At 42.2% G+C, this 20,801-nt stretch overlaps 1 protein-coding gene across 2 annotated transcripts in view; it reads right to left on the bottom strand.

Moving 5' to 3' along the window:
- SAMD12 (sterile alpha motif domain containing 12) overlaps positions 1-20,801 on the bottom strand; it is a 167,382-nt gene that overhangs the window by 9,482 nt on the left and 137,099 nt on the right. The window lies entirely within an intron of this gene.

Raw genomic sequence — 20,801 nt, 5'->3', positions numbered from 1 at the left:
GGCTTGCATAAACTACCAAAGGTTTGATGGCCAAATGCTGGAAAGGCTCCACCAAGTACCAAAGTAGGAACTGATGTTCCTTCACCATTTCTGATGGCCACGATGGTGAGAGTTGGCCACTGCTGTGCAGGAGATGTGAAAGCAGCTCATCCACTTCTTTACCCACTTCAGACCCTATAAGATAATCAGGGGGTTGTAGAGAGTTTCACTTTCCCTTCTAAAAGCAGTAAAACATGCTCAGTATTCCTTGCCTGAAATCCCTTGCAAAGCTGTAAGGGATGCCCAGCAAAAGGACAAGAGGTAATGGGCACAGGATGGAACAAGAGAGATTCAAGCTAGATACAAGAAAAAAGGAATCTTCCTAGTGAGGGTGGCCCCATCATGGAACAAGTTACCTGACCAGGTCCACAACTCAACCAGAGGAGGCCCTGAACAACCTGACTTGTCCCTGCTTTGAGCAGAGTTGAGTGAAACCATGTCCAGAGCTCTCTGCCAGACTAAGTTCTTTAATGTTTTTCTGATGGGGATTTGTGCTCCCTCTTCTGCCTTTCTGACCTGGAGATGGTGCCCATGCAGGACTGCTCACACTGAAGAGCATTCAGTCATCTGTTCAGCATATAGCAATGAAAATGCATGTAAACCCATCACAGGCTTATGCTAGCCTCTGGAGCCAAGAAGCCAGGCAGAAACAAGTTCACTCTGTTATTTCAATGTGTTTGGACACAGCTTTGTTTATCACAGAGCCCTGACCCATCCGCTGTTTTACTGACCAGCTCTCCGACCAGAGCAGTGCTGGGACAGGGCTCATCGGGGTGGGCTTTGCACCCTGAGCTGCTTCCTGCATGAGTATATGTATCTATATGTGTGGGAAGAGCTGTATTGTTGTATTTTTTGGGCCGGGTTCCAAACTGTGAAGCTAATAGGATGCTGGTACTGCCAAGGCAGCATTCACGTCAGCTGAAACTCAGGTTGGCAGTGGATTTCTGCTTCTCACCCCTTCAAAATCACACCTGACGTGCTCTTCTGTGATGGTGCAGGTTGACTAGCTCTGCTAAGCTGTCAGTTTGCCCATATTTGCTTCTCCAAACCCCAAACTCTTGCAGCAATGGACATGAAGGTCTGATCAAACAGGGAAAGGATGTGATGTTAAATCAGTAGATGCTAGAAGAACGCTGAGTAAGATAAAACCCCCCACACACCCTACCACGAGCACTTTATCCCTCAGTGTAAATATGTCCTATGAAATAAAGGAACAATAAAACCAGCCTCCTTAGCTATTTCCTTCCTTATGTGGGCATATGCACCTGATAAAAGCGCTACTTTCGATTACTGTTTTTACAGCTGGCTTGCTTTTATCCTCAAGATTCCCTAGTGCAATGATCCCACCATCACCTACCATAATCTACTACACGAGATACCCAAGTCAGTAGTGGCCTGAGAAAGATGCACATCTGGAACCCAGCAATTGTTTTATTCCATAGATGAACATACGGGAAGGTTTTGAGCATGCAGCTGGTCTAGACAGATAACTGACCAAATCCCCCAGGGCAGAAAAGAAAGCGATGGTGACATTAAGCAGGTTTGAAGATAAAGGGGAAATCTGGGGGAGGAGGTTTTACACTTGGAGAGAGGCAAACTGGTACCTCACATCAGAAATGTTTGATTCCAAGTGAACTGGAGGATATCTCCCATCTCTGTGGCATCAGCAGAAACGTGACTGTCTCACAAAGAGGAAACAGGAGTTGTTTTGAGGTTAAATAGCTCATCTGCTGCAAAAAAGGGGAAATTTCAAAAGCTCTCCCAAGCAATAGAAAATACCTTGCTGAGCTACAAAGTTGCAGGACTAAAGTAAAATGGGTAAACTGGCTCATTACATGAGGTCAGGCCTCAGGGTTGCACTCAAGCTGAAATTCCCCAATCACTCATTGTCTCAGCCATTGGCTTGTACTTGTGCTTAAGCTTGACGTGAGCCAGCTGGCCCTTCAGACAGAAACCCAAGAACAAGGAGAAATGGGGACTGATCCCAACCTGAGCTCCATCCACAACCACTTCCAGACATGCAGAACACCCAGCAGAGCCAGTCTGCATATAACCAGTGAGGCTGGTCAAGGGAATAGTAGTAATTCTGCTAGCCCTGCATTTAGAGCAAGCACACTGAAGATTTAGCGGTTGTCTAGTTCATCTCTTCTTACTTTGTCTTTTGAGGACACGGTTTTAGAATCACTTACTCTTCCTCGTTTGCTATATAATTTTTGGTGCCCAGCTGGAGACTCCTCTAAGGACCCTGCTCTTCTAACAGTGCGTACCCAGCACTCTCTGAAAGTCAGATCTTTTAAAAAGGTATCACAAATGAGCAGTTGTCTTTGAAAACCTTGCCTGAGACTGTAAGCTCTTGGAACAAAGACCGCCCTTTGCAGGGGTTCTTACGCTTACCAACACAACCGTGTGCAGATCTAATCTCACATGACATTTTCAAGAAGCTGCTGTAGAAAGACAACAGTTATTTCAAAGCCAGAGACATATTTTATTTCTGAGCACCTGTGCTGTGTGATGCTTTTCTAACTGGAAAAGCAACACATTTTACATTCATTTTAAACACATGTTAATTCAGCTCAACCTAGTGGTATTACCTACATGTCACATTTTCATAATTGAGGCACTTTGATAAAGAAAACAAGCATCTATAATCTTTGCTACCAGCTGTTCCTTGAAGCCTGGTGAAAATCTGCATTCAGCTACATTTACTAGTATTTTTGCTGTGTCAGAAAGGCCATACTTCATGCTTCCCATGGCACTTGAGACTCGATAATACACTGTACAATACTGCAGACTTGTTGCATCTTGCTAGTTAGAGGTATCACTACCTTTGACGAATTTTGTACACTGGCAAAAGGAAATGGCTGGCAGCCCACTTGTAGATTTACCCTTTTCTTTATTGTGCACTGAATCCTCATCACTGAGCTATGAGAGCATGAGCTGTCTCTGCGAGGCTCATGCAAGTTCATGTAAAAAGAAACTACCTGGGGAGCTGCTGATCCTGATCAGTCACCATGGTGGAAGGAGGAAGGAGGATTAGCAGGGGCTGGGAAATGCTGGGCAGCATTGGCAGGGACAGGAATAATTTGTCCCACATCAGATGAGACGGAAGCTGTATCAGAGTTTGTTTTCCTTCTGTCATAAATCCACCTCATTATTGTTGTGGGTGGAGAGCAGCACCAGTTCTTTTAACCTCCAGGTAAATGCACCTATAGCTGCATATCCTCATTACCTAACATGTTGCTGATAACCAGAGTCAACAGTGCCAGAGATCCAAGGTTACCTCAGACGTTGGCACACTTGTAGGTAGCTGGAGCCAGTGGGAAGGAGGTGGCAACGCAACACTCACCAGCCGGCTCCATCCACCGTGGAGCAGCCCCACTCTTACAAGCAACGAGTCAAGCCTCAGACTGCACAAAGACAGCAAGCTGCTTCGCTGCACATGTCACAGCCAGCAGCCTCTGGTAAGCAGTGACACATTAATCAATGGACTGAATGCAACACCCAGAGCCGAGAGAGAAAACAAAGAGGTGGATGGGTTTTGATAAGGCTGCCAATTTTGTTTTGATTCACAGCCACTCATGTCTTGGTCTGGCTTGCCTGATTTCCCTCTCAGTGCTAAGACCTTGTACCTGATACAGACTTGAAGGTTATCTAATGTTGTTTGCTAGGTGCAGTGTTAATACAGTGGAAAAATACCAAAACTTTCCGTTCACCCCTACATTTTTGTCATGAACTATGAAACCTGACCATGAAACAAGACTTTTTCTGTTTAAATGATCAGGGACATTGATGCATCATCATAAGACTCCAGAAGCAGAATCTTTAAAACAAACGGCATCTGACACGTGAGTTGCTATTTCTGTAAGGATGAATTCAGGGCTTCTTTTTTTTTGAAGACACTTCTTCTTCTGGACAACTTGCTCCCATAACCAGGTACTCTTAATCCTCCTGAATATAGTTTTAATATCTGTTGATAGAATCACCATAAATGTGCTACTGAATAAATATTAGAATTATAGAACAGTTAGGATTGGAAAGGACCTTAAGATCATCCAGTTCCAACCCCACTGCCATCGGCAGGGACACCTCACACTAAACCACGTCACCAAGGCTTCATCCAACCTGGCCTTGAACACTGCCAGGGATGGAGCATTTACCACTTCTCCCATATGAGATCTGTGGAAGAGATTTTACATGCAGTAAACTCCTTGGTGTTATTTACGTACTGCTACACTCTCAGTGTGAGCGGCCCCAGATCCACACAAGGGCTGCTGACAGCAGCTGGGATGCAGCTTGAGCACAGCCTGCTCAGGCACGGCGCTGTGCATGACGCTGCCTGGCGCACTCTGAGAGCCCTATTAAGCCACTGCCAGTACGTGGGTATGTGGGATCCTGGCTCGCTCACAGATCCGCTGTCTGGATCAGTGGCAAAGCTCATCTCAAGGAAGGCTTCAAAAGGATGCTCGGTGCCTCAAGACAGATGATGAACATTCAACAAGGTCGGGCAAATCTTTTCCCTTGTATTCTGCCTCAAGAGAAAGCGCACTTCATGCATGCGATGCTGGGCTCTATAGCCTGCATCAGGCAATTCTGAGATGAAACATTTCTGGGAGAATGGATGTCATGGCAGATGCTCTCAGCAGGTAACCTTCTGAAAAGCCAATTAGTCAGAGGTTATTGCAGCTGCTCTGTGGAACACAGTTGGTTCACACAGAATGGGTTGAAAATGTAGTTGTCCAAAATGTGTTTCACTAAGCTGTTCAATGCCTTCAATAGATTAGCCAAGAGTCTCTTCATGAGTCACGCACAACTCCAGCTTTCCAACCAAAGCAAATCTCTCAGCAACTTTACTAGGTTAAACAAAATGAGGGCACACGTTGATTCTGTGTACTGATCATTTTGCAGGAATTTTGGTTCCTTGCCCCTTCCTTCACAAATGGGAGCTCATAGTGGACAATTCTCTAAAGGGCTTGAGCTCACACTCCAGTCTTGTTCTGAAAAATACCTTAAAAGCCTTTTAATATCTTCTGAGCTCGAGTTCACAGTGTTAATCTGGAAACCTGAGGAAAAAAATCTGTCCCAAGAAAGTACGTCCTTATTATGCCTCAGCCTAAACAGCAGCTGGAAATTTCATCAGCTTATAAATCTGGTTCAAAAATCAGGCAAAATCCTGGGAAAGACTCTTTCAAAGTGGTTCATTCATCTCTACTCAAGATGCATCCCACCACCGACCTGCTGTTGCAAACAGACAAAGAAAAGTGAAAACGCTTCTGCATTTGAACAGAGGTAACAGATCCTGATGATTTCCTTGAACGAACAAGCAGTTGGTTTGCAAAAGTGCACGCACCACTTCCTCAGTGTTTATGGCTTCTTTCAAAGAATTCTGTCCACCAGCATCCTTCTCTAGAGACTCAAACTGTAGCACACAGAAAGGTTTAGAGGAATGCAGTGCTAAGGAGTCTGATAGTCTCAGCTGGTGCTGTCTTAAACTGAAAATGCTTATGTGATTGCTGACTTCATGTCTTATCATGCATATCTCTCACTGCTTGCCTGTGCTCTTGATCTCACAAGTCCTTGTGGGGTGCTCTGCAGGAAGTGAAGAAGGATGTCACAGATGAATAGTCTTCCACACTCTGTGGCTCTAAATAGCCATTTGCACTACATCATCAGCCTTTGCATATCTATTGCTTTCATGAGACTGGGTTTTAATATGAAGCACCAGGAACTGTGCAAACTGAGTGAACTTAAAAAAGACACAGTCTGAAGTGGTACCATCAGCATGCACGTAAGGTGATTAAGCACACAGTCTCAAGTGGCCTGCAGTGCCTTTGTGGCTGCTCTGCTCATCACCTGGAACTTGTCCTTGTGTTTCTTCTACAGATTCTGCAAGACACTTTCAAGACTACCCTGTTCAGCAGTATTTGGGAATTAATTCTGTCCATTATATCATCCTATTACTTGCTCTAGGATCTTCAGTGAAATATGCATTAAATTAAGAAACATAATCAGATGAAACTAAAGACTTCATTAGAAAAATCAAAGTATTATAGCAAAAGGGTTTGGAAGCTTTCTGGAGCTGCAACTCCCTTGCTGCTTATGCAGAGCTTATGCAGGATTAATAGGTGGAACAAACCATCCACCTGTAGGGAGATATTCACTGTGAGGTTCCCTGAAATGAAAGTTTCCATGCTATGAAGTGATTAACCAAGCAAAAAGGGCAATTATACCTCCTAAAGCCACCTGACAGACTGCACATATGCACACACACATTTACCACAAAACAAAACCAAACCACATCATCAAGTCTACAAACTCAGCCCCCACCCTTCAAGTAGTTGAACAAGTAACTTTATTTAGCCCTCTGGATTAATGAATTAATACACACCCTTTGTATAATCACATCACAACATCAGTGTTTTGCCCAGGACCCTTGCCCTGCTCTGAGCACCAAACAGACAATGCAGAGAAAGAACATTCTGGTGCCATTTGGTATTGCTTTATCCTTGCAGCTCAGCATGTGTCCTACCACATTTAATGCACAGTGTCCAACCTCCATCTGAAAAATAATGATTGCTATCCTCATGGACTCAGTGTCCAACCATTTCATGAAAAGAAAATGCCTCAATTTCAAAAGACATCAGTGAGACGAGTGCCTTACTTTAGAGCTCTTAGTTAGGCACAAAGATAGATAGCTACAAGGCTGCACTTGGTGTCTCTCCAGCTCCTGGCTCCAATACCAAGAGCTTTGGGCTGTCAGAGCTCTGTGGGGCTCCTGAGGTAGGTGAAAACCCTACGGAGGAGTGAGAGTTTGAGGAGGCCTCTGGAATATGTATGTGGGTCTGGAAGCTGCAGCTACAAGGAGGAGTACAACAGGACCATAAAGATGGCAAAGTCTGACCATCTACGCAGACTTCTCAATGAGGATCTGATTATATCTGGAAAATGTCTCTTACTGACTGCCATCTGAAGGGCACATCAGTGTACCGTCAATGCTGCAATCCAGCATGGGCCTCCATGGCCACTGGGTTGTCTGGAAAGAAAGCACTCACCATTTTATCCTCATCAATCTGGTTGTGACCAGGACAGGGAGCGATTCCCAGGCATCCTCAGAAAGTTCTACAGAGAAACTAGCACGGTGTATACACCACTGCTGCTCTAAAAACCAAATCAAATCAAAGGCTCCAGTCTAATTCTCCCAGCTGCAGAACCAAGCCCAGGGAGAGTGCTGCAGTGAGGGAAGCTTCTGTCTGAAGCAGAGGTTCTCTTCCACCCCACAACTGATGCTGTGACAAGGCAGGCAGCAGAGATTGCTCGCCACTGCAAATCAAGCTTCATGTCTCTGCCTGGGCAGCTTGAAAATGGAACTACAGAGATCAAAATGAGTTACCATCTTTGAAGAGCTCCCTAGGTGATTATTAAGACTGTATCTTGATATATACCCACTAGAGACCCTAGATACCAGTAATGCTGCCTCTGCAGAAGGGCTTGATAAATGAAGGATTGGCTGATTGTATCAAACTGGTTCTTAAGTCAGGCATGAAGTCCAAGGCCTGAAATAATATGGGCTGTATTGACCACAGAGTCAAGCGAAGAAGGCATTAATGAAAACATGTCAGGTATGAAACAAAGAATAACTAGCCAGTGTTCAGAAAGATGATCAGTCATTCAGGTTTTTGGGGAGTAATAATTATCTTAGCATACAAACTCACTGTTCAGTTGCAAATTCTGCTTTACTCTGCTTTGCCCCTTTTCCATTATTTCAGTTTGGAGTTTATCCAAAGCACCTGCACATCTTTCTGTCTCTTTTTGCATCACACATGTTCCTGAAAATAAAACTGCACAGAAATGTATAAAACTTGCTTCAGACCACAGCAGCTGTTCAGTATGCTGCGGAGGTGGTGCTGTATTTGGTTGCTGCCATCCCATACCAATAGCCTGTAATGTCCCCCTTTGTCCAGATTAACTGATATGGACCATGTCTGCAATGTGTTGCATGTGGGTCCTGTGGGACAGATTACAGTCCTGTAGGACCTGCTGGATCACTCTACATTACCCTGGCTACCTGTAAAGCCAGTTTTCCTTCCAGGGGAAGGCTATGCCTGGGAAGATGCTACACTCCCTGTCACCCCCTCACACATGCTCTCAGGTGCTGCAGTGGAGGCGTATCCACTGTAAATCAAGGACAGTACTTAGTGGCAGAAAATAACTTAATGATAGGTAGAAACTGACCTTTAAAAGTCAGAAAGAAGGGCATTGCCATACTTCAACAGAGGGGTTTGGGGATAAATGTCATATCAGGAAAAAGACTTTAATTCATCATGGGGATTCTTTGACTGCAGAGCATACCAGTATGGACTGATGGATGCAAGAAAGGGAAATATGCAGCAGAGCAGCAACTCAGTGGTCAAGGAGAAGGCCTCATCCTCATCATGGACCACTAGACTTCCCTTTGCTGTACAGTTAAATAAGTACATAATTGCTCTGCACGAAGTGGAACAGCATCAGAAAAAAGCTATACACCCTATCTGCTTGCCACCTGGAAGCCTGTCTTTAAGGTTAGAGATGTAAATAAATAAACAAACTTGCATGGACATCTGAGATGATTCAGTGTTACTTCTACACATAGCTTGATTGAAGCTAGTGGGTATTTCCATGCATAACTGCAGACTGCAAAAGCAGATACACACAAATCACAGCTAGAAGTGGGATAGGAGAATCCATCCCTGCCTGTGCTGAGCTATGAGAAGTCCCTCTCCAGAACAGCAGCTCTGAAGCTGCTGTTGCACAGACAAGCTCATTTCACCCATCCTAGACAGGCAACCAGTTTATTCTGGTTATCCAGGCTTATTTGACAAGCAATGGAAAAGGACAGGGCCCTTAGAAGTGACCCACCTACTTACTTGTCACATTGGATAAATGATTCTTTGGCAGCTCCTCTCTTCACTGATTATCAGGAAAGCTGAATGGTGAGCTCAAAGTAGGTATTCAGCAATTAAATGGTGAACAAGAGTTGACAGGAATTGGAACTTCATGCTTAATTTGATTGTTAAAAATTCCAATTAGCATGTGAAATGTAGGTACTGCAATGATCAGGATTAGCACGTTTAATGCTTACATTTCTACCGATATCAAGAATGAGACAGATTCCAGTGAGGGATAAGAGGACTAAATTCCTTTGAGGCCTTGGATATTGGAATTCGACAAGAAAATTACACAGTAAATAATCTTCTCAGAAATTCATATATACAACTGAGATGGAGATGCTTCCTGCAAACAATCCACAAACTACTGAAGTTTTTTAGTGGAATTATTTACTCAGCACTATTGGTATAATTTTGCAGCTGCATAATTTATTGTGTCCACGTTGCCAAATTGTTTCTATTTGCCACTGATTTGCTTTCCATTTCCACAAGCAATACATGAACCAATGGACGTCACAGTAAAGGAATTCACAAAGGTAAGTAAAACTAGAGTAAACAAAAATCATCCTTTCCTTATTATTAAACACCTTCCATATCTTAGCTGTGGTTGACAACTAGGGGGTAGGAATTTGTAACTGGAGAAGCTCTACCATTTTATCTTGGGCCAGTTTATCGCAACTCATGCACAGACAAACTTCTGTGCTTCTAAAATCAGGGGGAAACACCTAATGGGATGTGGTGTTTCTCTTCCAGTGCCAGGAACGTATGGATCCCAATTCAGTTTCTGAGATAGGCAGGCAGGAAGGAAGGATTTTTGCTACTAGAGCATGAAACAGGTTTTGGCTAGAAAGAAGATGGACAAGATTTTTAAAAACCCAAGTGATTTGCACACCAAAGTCTCCTTAGAAGTCCACAAGACTTTGATTTCCAAGTTGCTTGTGAAAATGTTTTCTGATGATTCTTACAAGTCTTCTACTATTTATCCTAAACGAGTGCTGACACATCATTCAAAAGCAGATCTGGGGCTGCAACAAGTTCTGGTAACCCCTCAAGACATTTCTAAAGCCTCACCCACAGGAGATTTGAAGCTTCTGGCATGTCCATATGTCTGAAATCTTCAGTTTGCATCATGCATTTGTGTATTTAGGATAATTAAGGGTATGCCTCCATGAGCACATTACTGCGAGGTAACTGGCGTCTGGATATACAGCAGAACAGATGCTCTACTCTAACTGTCCATGTGTGTATGCCCTTACCCTGTGGTAAATGCAAGGCTGCTCAGTGCATGGTCACTGAAGAAGAGGATACAACACATCTTCAGCATTGACACTCAGTCTCCCAGTGGCTTCACTGTTAACTTGCTCAGGTAGCAACACCATCAGATCTGTTTTACAAGGCCAGCCACTATCACAGACTGCCTAATAATAAACACTGGCAGGACATTTTCTGCTCCTCCCTGTTTAGGCTGCACCAGCGTGAGTGCATCAGGAAGAAATGGATGCTGGCACTTGTTAGACAGGAGGTTAGATAGGAGTTTCTGTGCCTTCCTGAAGAGGCTATATTTAAATATTGTACTGATAAAATGTCTAAATGGAAAAAAATGAAGTGATGATATTGCAGAGACTGCAAAACTAAACAACAGCCTTGTCAGAAAAGCAATGTGAGATGTTCAGGACCTGCCACTTAGTTCACCCCACCAATAAAGGGATTTTCTCCAAGAAAGTCCTAGATTTCAGGATTCTGGAGTTTGGTTGCAAAGGGTGGGAACCGAGAGAGCTGTAAATGTGCTAAATATCAACTTCTTAATGATACTGTCATTCGGCTTCTACTTTCAGTTCTGAGACTACAAAGAGAAATGATCTCACCTCACTAGGGCGTAACTACAACATGCTGCTACAGCTCAGGCCCCCCTGTTTTTTACAGCTTTCTCTGGTTAGAGGCTCCTGTGAGATTACTGTATCTGCAGCTCTAATGGAGCATCCTGGAGACGTCTCTGTGATCACAGTAGCACCGCCTGCCAACAAGAACCTTTGTCTCTAACCTCTTGGCCCAGATTCCAGATGAGAAATTCACTCTAATAGCTCAGGAAATGACATCTCCTGATATCATGAAAAGGTGTTTCTTCATTGCACATGGATGTTGTGTATTGCTATTACACAGACCAGGCTGCTCCACTGCTATAAATCCATCCCAGATTTTCATCTTGCAGATATTAATGGCTCTATGTATTTAAAAAATAAATAAATAAATGCAGCTTAAAAAAAGAAACTTTTTGCTTCTGTTTCTAAGTCTTCAGAGTTTAACCAGTAAATAACCTGTGATATATATGGTTAAAAAGTAAGATTGCTGAAGCTGGTATATAAGAAAGGTGATCCAATAAGTTCTGCCCTTCTCTCCTGGAAAGTGGAAAGCAAGTTTTCCTTTGTGTCGTAGCTTCCTATGCTAAAGTATATGGTATATGCAGTGCTGAGATTGAGAATATCCTTACTTATGCAAACTCCACATGGTATTTTTGGAATATCCACCTCCTACTGGAGCATGTTCATTGTGTGTCCCTTCAGAATGCCTAATGATCGTTCAGAATGCCTAATCGTTCTGTTCACCACCAAGCCAGCTTTCTCTTTGCACCTTCATGCAATGGAAAGAATTCCCCTTCTGTCTCTGAGCTGAAGACCATGGCTCTGCTTTCAGCACGCACACAAGACTGGGAGCATGATTCCTTGTGATGAATCATGAAACGGTGGAGACAGAGGTGGTCCTCCAACTCGCTTCCCTTCCTCCCCTGCCCTGCTGCTGGGCCAACCCTGCTGCACAGTACAATGGACCTGTGAAATAAACTCATGAGAAAAGCTAGACCAAAGCTTTAAACCTTTTCATTTCCCAGATCTGCTTTATTGCTCCCCCATAGCTAGAGCAGTCCTGGCAGGGAGCAGGGAGGAGCGCCGCGGGCAGCAGCAGGAGCCTCTTCAGCCATCTCTGCAATTGAAGTATTCATAATGTGGAGTCCTATCTTGTGTTTCCCCTAACGCTGACTATGGTCTCCCAAAGAACATTGATGTTTAACTCGATTTAGAAAAGTAATAAAGAATGAAGCCAGCAGCCTGCGAAAGGATAGACTGTGCGGTAGATAACAGGCACAGCTAATTCTGGTTTTAAATAACAATAGGTGCAGCAGACCCACTGGCAACAGCCACAGCATTTCTCCACATTATGCATTCTCCGACTTTTCTTTTGCTACTGGAGGGCCCAACTCTGCAAACTATTTTTAGTAGTGTTACTTTGTCAGTGCCCAGCCATGAATCGGGGTCCCACTGTGCTATTCAAACACTTAACTAAAGGCTGGTTTCTACCCAAAGACTTTGAAATTCGACTTACAAAAATCCCATGGGTTTAAATGGCAGGAAGAACTACATTAGCAGTACTTTCCTTTATGGTCTTTTATTACTTGTTTTACTAAATATTATTTACTTCATTTGCAGCAATTGGAGTAGAATGATGAAAAAATTGTTTCCAAGCAAAAGACTGGAACAACTCTCCAGTACTGCTGGTGAAATAACAAACCATTTCAATGAAAGAACCTATAAGCATTGAAGAGCCCAAAATGGCTTCTGCAGAGCCACAGCAGTATTGTATGCAAATATATAATTTAGTAGTTTTTATGTAACCTGGCTGTTTTGCAATCACAGAAGTAGGGATTAGACAAATGGGGCATATGCCATTTGTAAAGAAAGTACATAGGAAAAATATGCACTGCTGTTATAGTCCTGATATTTAAATTTAGATACTTAGTAAACACATTGTCAGCTAACAGCAAATTACTCAGTCTCATTAATGACACTGATTTGGAGTTAACGTAGAAGATACAGAAATGAAAGTCTATATATGTACATGCTCTTTTAAAACAAATTTTAATGAATGGTGATTATCTTGCTTTTATCGAGGGCTGTTCATTCAAGTGTGCTTTACAAACCAACTGCACAATTGCATACTCATTTGCCCATGAACAAAGAGTTCACCGTGTCTATCGCTAGACAGCCATCATCTCTGGTGTGACAACATGAGATGCTTGTAAGCATGCACAACACTTTTAAACCACTTTTTGCTCACTAAATGCAAAATATAGACAGGTTCTCTGTCTAGGATCTAGACAGGCTATGTGTCTATAATAACTCTAGCTAAAATGCCATGTGAAACATATATATATATCACAAAGTCTATCAGTCATGACTACATATATAAAATAATCAGAAGTGATTATGACTAAATACCTACATTCTGCAGATCCAGCAACTCTTCCATACCACCATGCTGAGATATCATTTGCAACGACCTTTAAAGAAAATGACCCCTATTCCCAGAGAGCAGACTGCCTGCAGGACAAGTGTCCAGGATACGAGCTCATGATTGAGTGGCTAATATCTCTGCACAACTCCAGTTCATTTGATCAGATGTGAGAAACAGTTCTGACACCCTGTTTTCCACCCCTTGTTTTCAGATTCTGCTTCCAAAACCTTTGAAGCAGCCTCTACAAAGCCTGATAATGCTCTCCACTAAAGCCAAGGCAAAGATGCAGCATTCTATGCTTCTGACAGCCAAAGCTTAATTAGATCTCTCCAAATAGTCTTTAAAATCTGTGGTAAGGGTCTGGATCTATTCTGAAACCACACTGAATCATCTACCAAAGACCAGGACAGAAGTATCACTGATATCCGTTCCCCATCACACAACATTACCTACTTACATTATATATAACACATAAAACCCAAAGTCTAACTACCATGCTTGGCATTTCTGGTCTGCTGTACCAGCAAAGGTCTTGCAAATGAAAGAGTGGCCCAGATTCATCCAATTATTTTTAGACACCTACTGCTGATACCTACGGTTCCTCCTGCAGACTGCCTACACAGTGAGTGCAGAGCCGGTCCCTGCCTGCTGTCCCCAGCCTCAAACCTGATCACTCTCAGGGAGCCTTATTGCTGGTGACAGTGGGAACATGGAGAAATCTGGGGTAGACAGGGCCTCAACATTTATCTAGTAATGCATAAGAGCAAGGTTTTCATTGAGAGAGTAGTTCAGTTGGAATGATCATCTAGTCCAACTGTTCAACTGTCCAACTGCTTATCTCAGTTAACAAGTGAGAAAATGAACTGTGAGCTGTGCTGCATCTATAGAGCTAAGGGGGAAAAAAAGGCTACAAAACTATTTTAGTTAACCAAAGCTGAATGTATGGATCTGAATACACACAGGGAACAGATTTTTTGAGTAAGGCGGTGCCATTTTTACATACTGATGAGTAATAACACACTCTAAAAATGCTTTATAGAGTTTGATTGTGAGAGACAGAATTAGTTTGGTAACTTTGCCTTTGGAAGACCCTGGCAACCACTAGAAAGGTGAAAACCAGTCTCCCTGGGTCATTTCTACAGAGGTTTCTGATAGTAGCTTGGCTGGTGCTTGCTCCTCTGCATGGCAGCAGAATTACTGATGTTGCTGGGAACAGCCAAGACCCCTTTCTTAATACCATGTTATGATAAAACACTGCTAGTTCCAGTGCTCACTATAAATTGTGTTAAAATCTTTATTTGATATTTTAAGGACCAGACAAAGGATTTGGAAATTGTGCCCTGTTGACCATTTCTCTTTTTAATTCCAATACAGGTGCTTTGATTCTTCAACCTCTCCCTAAATAAAAGCCTGTGAAGGTCTGATACCAGCTATTTGCCAGCTGTAAAATGTCCTGAGACTGCACAGCAAATCACCTCAGCCTTTTCTGACTGGCACTAATGGAGCTTTCACCACCCAGAAGCACATCCATCCAAATGGGTAGTAGCTTCCAATTCTTTTAGTCTTTGGGACTTTATGGACTTATCTCCCCAGCCCACAGAATTTTCTTAGTGTAAGAAGAGGCCAAAACTTATGCACAGGAATGTATAGATACACTATGATTGAGGAATTAATGACTTTCCCAGCACCTAAAAGCATGATCTGTAACCCTGCTGCATCAGGGGTTGGCCAGTAGCTGGTTTCTAGTGTCATCAGACACCCTTTCCCTGTGTTACATTTCTGGAACAGTCTGCAAACTTTCAGCCATTTAATATCGAACATGAAATCAAATTATATAAATAGCCAGGCTCTCACTCCAACAGAAACATTAAACTCAATTTCAAGGTAGGATATCTAGATGGGAAGAGATCCTATTTGTACCTTTAAATGAAGGGCTTGTTTTTGAGGTTTATTCCCCAAAATCTGCCCCATGGGTATGAATCAGGAAAACACATCTATCTATCTATCTATCTATCTATCTATCTATCTATCTATCTATCTATCAGATATTTGTCTTATCTGTCTGTGTTGGCACTGATTACTGCATACACCCACACCGTCAGCAGCTCCAAACAAAAACATTCTTCACTATTCCAGTTCATCCTTTGTGTGTCACGATGCACGCCAGACTTACCCCTATAAGTCTGCATCTAAGCATGTCTTTTGTAACACTTCTGGGAAATCAGCTCTTTGATTCCAAGGTAAAACCAAAATGGTGCTACTTCACCACGAATGATTTATTTAACAACATACTTTCATCTCCATAACTAGTCCATGCAAGCCAAACTCTAAAAAATACCTTGGTTATTACTACTGCACCTGAAACCTACTGCCAATTCTTGTGGGGTTTCTGCCATGGTTTTTTCTCTCCCTAAATAAGCCCAGCTCAAAACAAAACCCCATCACAGACATCCACAGAATGGTAGGGAAAAATGACTTCACTTCTGTTTTGCAGACACACTCAACTGTGGTAGTCTCTAGGTTCATGAAAAAGGAAGTGGGAAAAATAATTCTGGGTAACTATAAAGGAGAACAAGCATAAATGTGCATGTGTGTATATATATATAAATATATATATAGAAAGGATGACGGCAAGAGAGTTCCATCATGTAAGTTATACCCTAAACACAAGCCAGCAGACAAATTAAATGGATGTATGCTCTGTGTATACATTAATATTGGTATTAGACCTCTAAAAAATAACTTCCCATTATGCACTCCTTAAGCAACTATATATTTACTTGGCACTTGCATGCCAGTGGAAGGACTGAAACAGCCAATGATATGAATTGTTGTTAAACTCAATTTAAAACAATTAGATTTTTATGCTAGCTGAAATTCTTTACTATCCATAATCAGCTTTCAGCTCTAAAATCCAAGTCACCAGGATGCATACATAACTTACATTATTACACTGTAAGACTGTGGCTGTAGAAGAATATTAAGGAGCAACCCTTGCCAGAATAACACTAAATAATTCCTTTCTAGTTAAGACTAAAATTACAGCTAGGAGAAGAGTAGAGGCTTGCTAATTCACTGTAATGATTGGGAGATCCACAGCAAATTGCTGAATTTTGCAACTGAGAAACACATTAAAAAAGCAAGTGCAATTTATCACCAAATGCACTTTGCTCATTTATTTTGACAACTGTTGTTTAAATTATTTATGCCCTTTCATCATGTACTAGTAGGTGTACTGTAGTGTGTTTTGTAAAAATAGTCATCAGTGAGATTAGAGTAACATAACATCCGCTATTACCCTTTGCTTGGAGGTGAGCAGAAACCAGCATTTTGTGCCTTGCCAATGCAAAACGGGGTTTCAGAAAAGGGATGTGTTGGTGTTTCTTGGGCTTTGTTTTTTTGTTTAAGCAATGCTGAACCTACAGCAGCTCTCAACTGTTTCAAACATCTGTATTGAAACCCAAGTGATAGGAGCTGAGTGGTGTTACCTTGAAAAAGGCCCACTTAATAAATACCTTATTTAAAGGCTTAAAAATGTGATACTAGGATTCTCCCATGGAAATCTCCATCAGTGCCCATGAACAACGTTCTGAACCTGAACTCATAGTCAGTAGGACCTTTGCTTGAACAGGCTGATGGACATTACTGAGTACCTACTGCTTCAAATTGATGCATCTGCTTTAAAGGAAGAGAAACTTCGCCTTCTCTTTGTTCCTATTTCAGGTCTATCTGGAAGAACAAAGCAGAAAGCCACACCTTCCTCTCCTGAGCTGTGGTTTGACATTACAAACTTGGATTGCAGGCATGATATTGAGGTGAATAAGTGCAAACGAGAAGGGAGAAATGTTAAAGCAGATTTGGCTCTAGTTATTCCTGGAATCAAGTTATGTCAAGACTATGAAACGCTCAGGGTGTTGGCTGGAGTTGCATCACAGTCAACCTACGCTGATGAACAGCATGTACTCAGGAAACAAGGCAGTTGGGCATCCCATGAGGATTAGTGCAGCAGGCTTGCCGGTGCATGTGCTTCCATCCATTCTATCAAGTATTGCAGCTCTGAAGAAGGAAGAAAAAAAGCCCAGAACCCAGCTCCCCACATCCCCAGTAAAAGAGTAGCTATTGTGAAAGATGCTGGACTGACAGCCTGAACTAAGGATGTGAGGGGTTTTGTGCTGGTAGCTAAGCAAGGTACCTTACAGGAGATCTTTGGAAGGAAGCTGGAGGACTTCTGGGGTCCTCTTTCCTTCATTACATACAGAAATCAGATCAACCACAGTCCAACCTTACAAATGCATTCACCTCATCTAATTTATATCTTGCTTAATGATGTTTATTAATTGTCTTTAATTACATTAGATCCCTGAATTAATGATGGTGCTGCTCAATTAGAAGCATGGTTATCCTTCTTATTTGGTGCCTAAGCAGATGCTATGAATCCAGGCCCTACAGTATTACCTTATCACTTAAGACACTCACGACTGAAGGTACTGAATATCCTTTCAAGGCTGAAAAAATGGCCTTGAAAATGCTCATTGTGAATCAAAGTTATTCTCTCCTGAACCTAATAATTAGCAAGTGAGCTTTAATATGTGTTTGGGTCTCTCAAATCCCCCCAGCCAACTGCAAGGGAGAAGCCAGCCTCTCCACAGGACAGAGGGAAATTCTGGGCTCCAGGAAAGCTTAATACTTCATTCAGGGGGTTGGTGCTTTCTTAAAGCAGAGTCATTAAAGCTGTAATTAGGAGAAGGGGGGGAGAGGAAAAGTGGTGAAAAAGATTTACTGATAATCTCACCAGTCATGTGCAACAGCTTCCTGTCTGCTGACTCACCTTTAGCTGTTTAAACCTGTTTCCTTCCATTTTTTTCTTGTTGTTTTTGGGATTGTTTTTTTGTATTTCTTTTTAGTTGGTATAAACTTGTCTCTACTTTATATGGTAAGATGCAAAGTCACATAGGCCCTCATCCTGCTAATTTTTTCCTCTCATTTTCTTCTGCCTCCCTGGATCTTTCCTCCCTGGAAACTTTAGAGTTTCCTCTCGGATGTAGCCTGTCTGTAGGGCACCCGCAGGCAGATGAAGCAAGTCTGTTCCATGCACTGCAAATGTTACAGCTCATCCCGCACGATGTTTTTGTCTGGAAAGACACTTTCAGATACACAGGTTTCCAAGCAGGAGAGTTAAATTTAACAGCACGGCATCTCCACTGCCAGGGGATGGGTGCAGCAAAGCCCGTGGTATAAACCAGTCACATTTCCAGTCAAGCTGAGAGCAGCCTCATGAATGTTCTGCTCAGATTTAACTCACATTTCCGTATCATTTACAGTAAAAGCCATAGTTTATCCTTCCTCTGCCTCTTCCTCTGTTCTTTTCATATGTGCAAATAAAGGCAATTCAGTGACTGCCTTTCAGAGAACTTACTCCTCTTTTGGATGGGATGAGACAGCTGTGGATGTCTCAGTATTTTTCTTCCCAAATGGGACTCCTCCTGGAGGAGCAGGAGGATGTACACAAGCTGTCTTCTCAAGACAGGGCTGAAGGCAGGGCTGTTACTAGTGGAAGCATTTGGACCATGCTGTTAGATTAGTCTTGGGCTGCAGACTGATGTTTTCCTCCGATATAGCCAGAAACTCTGAAGCATGAGCAGTTTTGTAGCCCTCAGAAATACCCACACTCTGGAGGTGTGGGTCCTGCAGGATGCCTGGAAGACTGCTGACCACAGTTGGTCTTGTCTTAGTTGCCTCTCACCAGCCTCTCATAACAACCCCTGGCTCCTGGAGGCTTCAGCTGCTTTCCAAATCCCTGCTTTAAACAATAGATTTACTACATTGACACTTCTGGAGCTTGTGTGTAGAGAAGGCATTGCTCTTCTAACTCCTGGCTGGATCTCTTTAAGATCAGGGTAAGAACACAGCACAGCATCTCTAAAACAGCCCAGGAGTAAAAACAAAGACACCACCAACTACCATTAACTAAACCAGGACTGCAGTGGTAGTTTTGTGCACATAACACTGCAAATTATTAAACGCTTCAGCTATAAATAATAATAAACTCACAGAAGCAAATCGTCCTAATGTCTGCAAAACTCAATTTTAAATTTTAGGTGCAGTTCTCTAGTTAAATTACAAAGCACTAAACCTAAAATTAACTTGCTCTGGGCAATCTTAAAATAGTAGATTGCTGGATCTAAGCTTATGGGTGTTCTCAGTTAAATGCTTCTGAAGAAATATAAAAGTGGTTTATTACATCTATAATTACAGCAAAACTTTGCCCTGTACTTTTCTTTCCTGGCTGGAGGAGACAAGTTTGGATATATCATGTGGAACCAAGTACTGAATATCAAAAGGACAGGAATCCTGACTGTGTTTGAGCTATCAAAGTTCTTGAGATAAACCTTATATGGCCTTATGCAGGATTGTGCAGGTTTGTCTCTTCTTCTGGAAGACTACTTGTAAGTGTGTACAAACACACACATATGCATTTATATATATGTGTGCTTATGTGAACACACACATTTACATATATACAGGTCATTAACCCTGAAGAAAAGGAACTTCCAGGGCACATTTAAAAATAGATGCTCACACACACAATTACTTTTCAAAGTATTCTCCTTTTCCCATGTTTCTACCCTCATTTTGTCCATGATTAGTTTTATTTTCATATAAAATTTGAGACTTTGATCTTGATGATAAAATCCCATCCCAGATGATAAAATACACTGCCAGACAGCACGGGATATTGGCAATATTGTCAGTCTGGGCACAAGATGAGAGTCAGATTCCCCTCCAGAAAGCCATGAGGCTGGGTGAAAAATCAATAGGAGGGATTGATCTGCTTTCTGATTTTTCAGTTGTTAAGAGTCACATTTCCAAGCTGTTCTCTCTGGACCATGAAGGGGCAGAAACTTCTTTTTCATTGCTTAACGAAAGCTGAAAACTTATAATTTCACATGCCTTAAGAAGCAGTAGCTCATAGAGAAACACCAACTATTGTCACACTCATGATAAACCATATGATTGGCCACAGCTTTACAATTTTGAGGGTTGCAATGCTACCTCTGGCAGCAAGTCATGCAGACAGACTTTTAAGCAAGGCATGAGCTGTAGAAAAGCCTGGAAAATCATTTTATCATAAGAGAAAAGCCAGACGGTGGCTATTCTGTAAGGAACTCCAATGCAGCGTGGATATTCTGTAAACTTCTGCAGCGACTGCAGCAATCACAGTTTATTTTTAAATTCACCTGCTTTAACCCAGTACAAGTAGAAATATTTTCAGTTCGAAGATTCGTCTTGGAGGAAGTAATGCAGCTGATATCCTGTGCTCTTCCATGGAATCAGATGTAGTTCCTTGGTCTTGATTGCATTTGCTTCTGTATTGCAACATTTTATGATTAAGTCAGTAAACTTAACAATATTTAAACTGCTGTTCTGATTAGAGAGCTTAAAATATGTGGAGAGTGGTGGGGTTACTTTCAAAAGCTCTTGGCTTAATTTTCCTTACAGCGTATTAAATGAAAACAACTGATTCAGAGAAGCAGCACAGTGATTCTGGGTATTGAC

The sequence above is a fragment of the Melopsittacus undulatus genome, chromosome 1 (assembly GCF_012275295.1).
Source record: "Melopsittacus undulatus isolate bMelUnd1 chromosome 1, bMelUnd1.mat.Z, whole genome shotgun sequence".
In the NCBI taxonomy this organism is placed as follows: domain Eukaryota; kingdom Metazoa; phylum Chordata; class Aves; order Psittaciformes; family Psittaculidae; genus Melopsittacus; species Melopsittacus undulatus.
The sequence above is the reverse complement of the archived record's forward strand: the minus strand, read 5'-3'. Positions and strand labels throughout refer to the sequence as shown.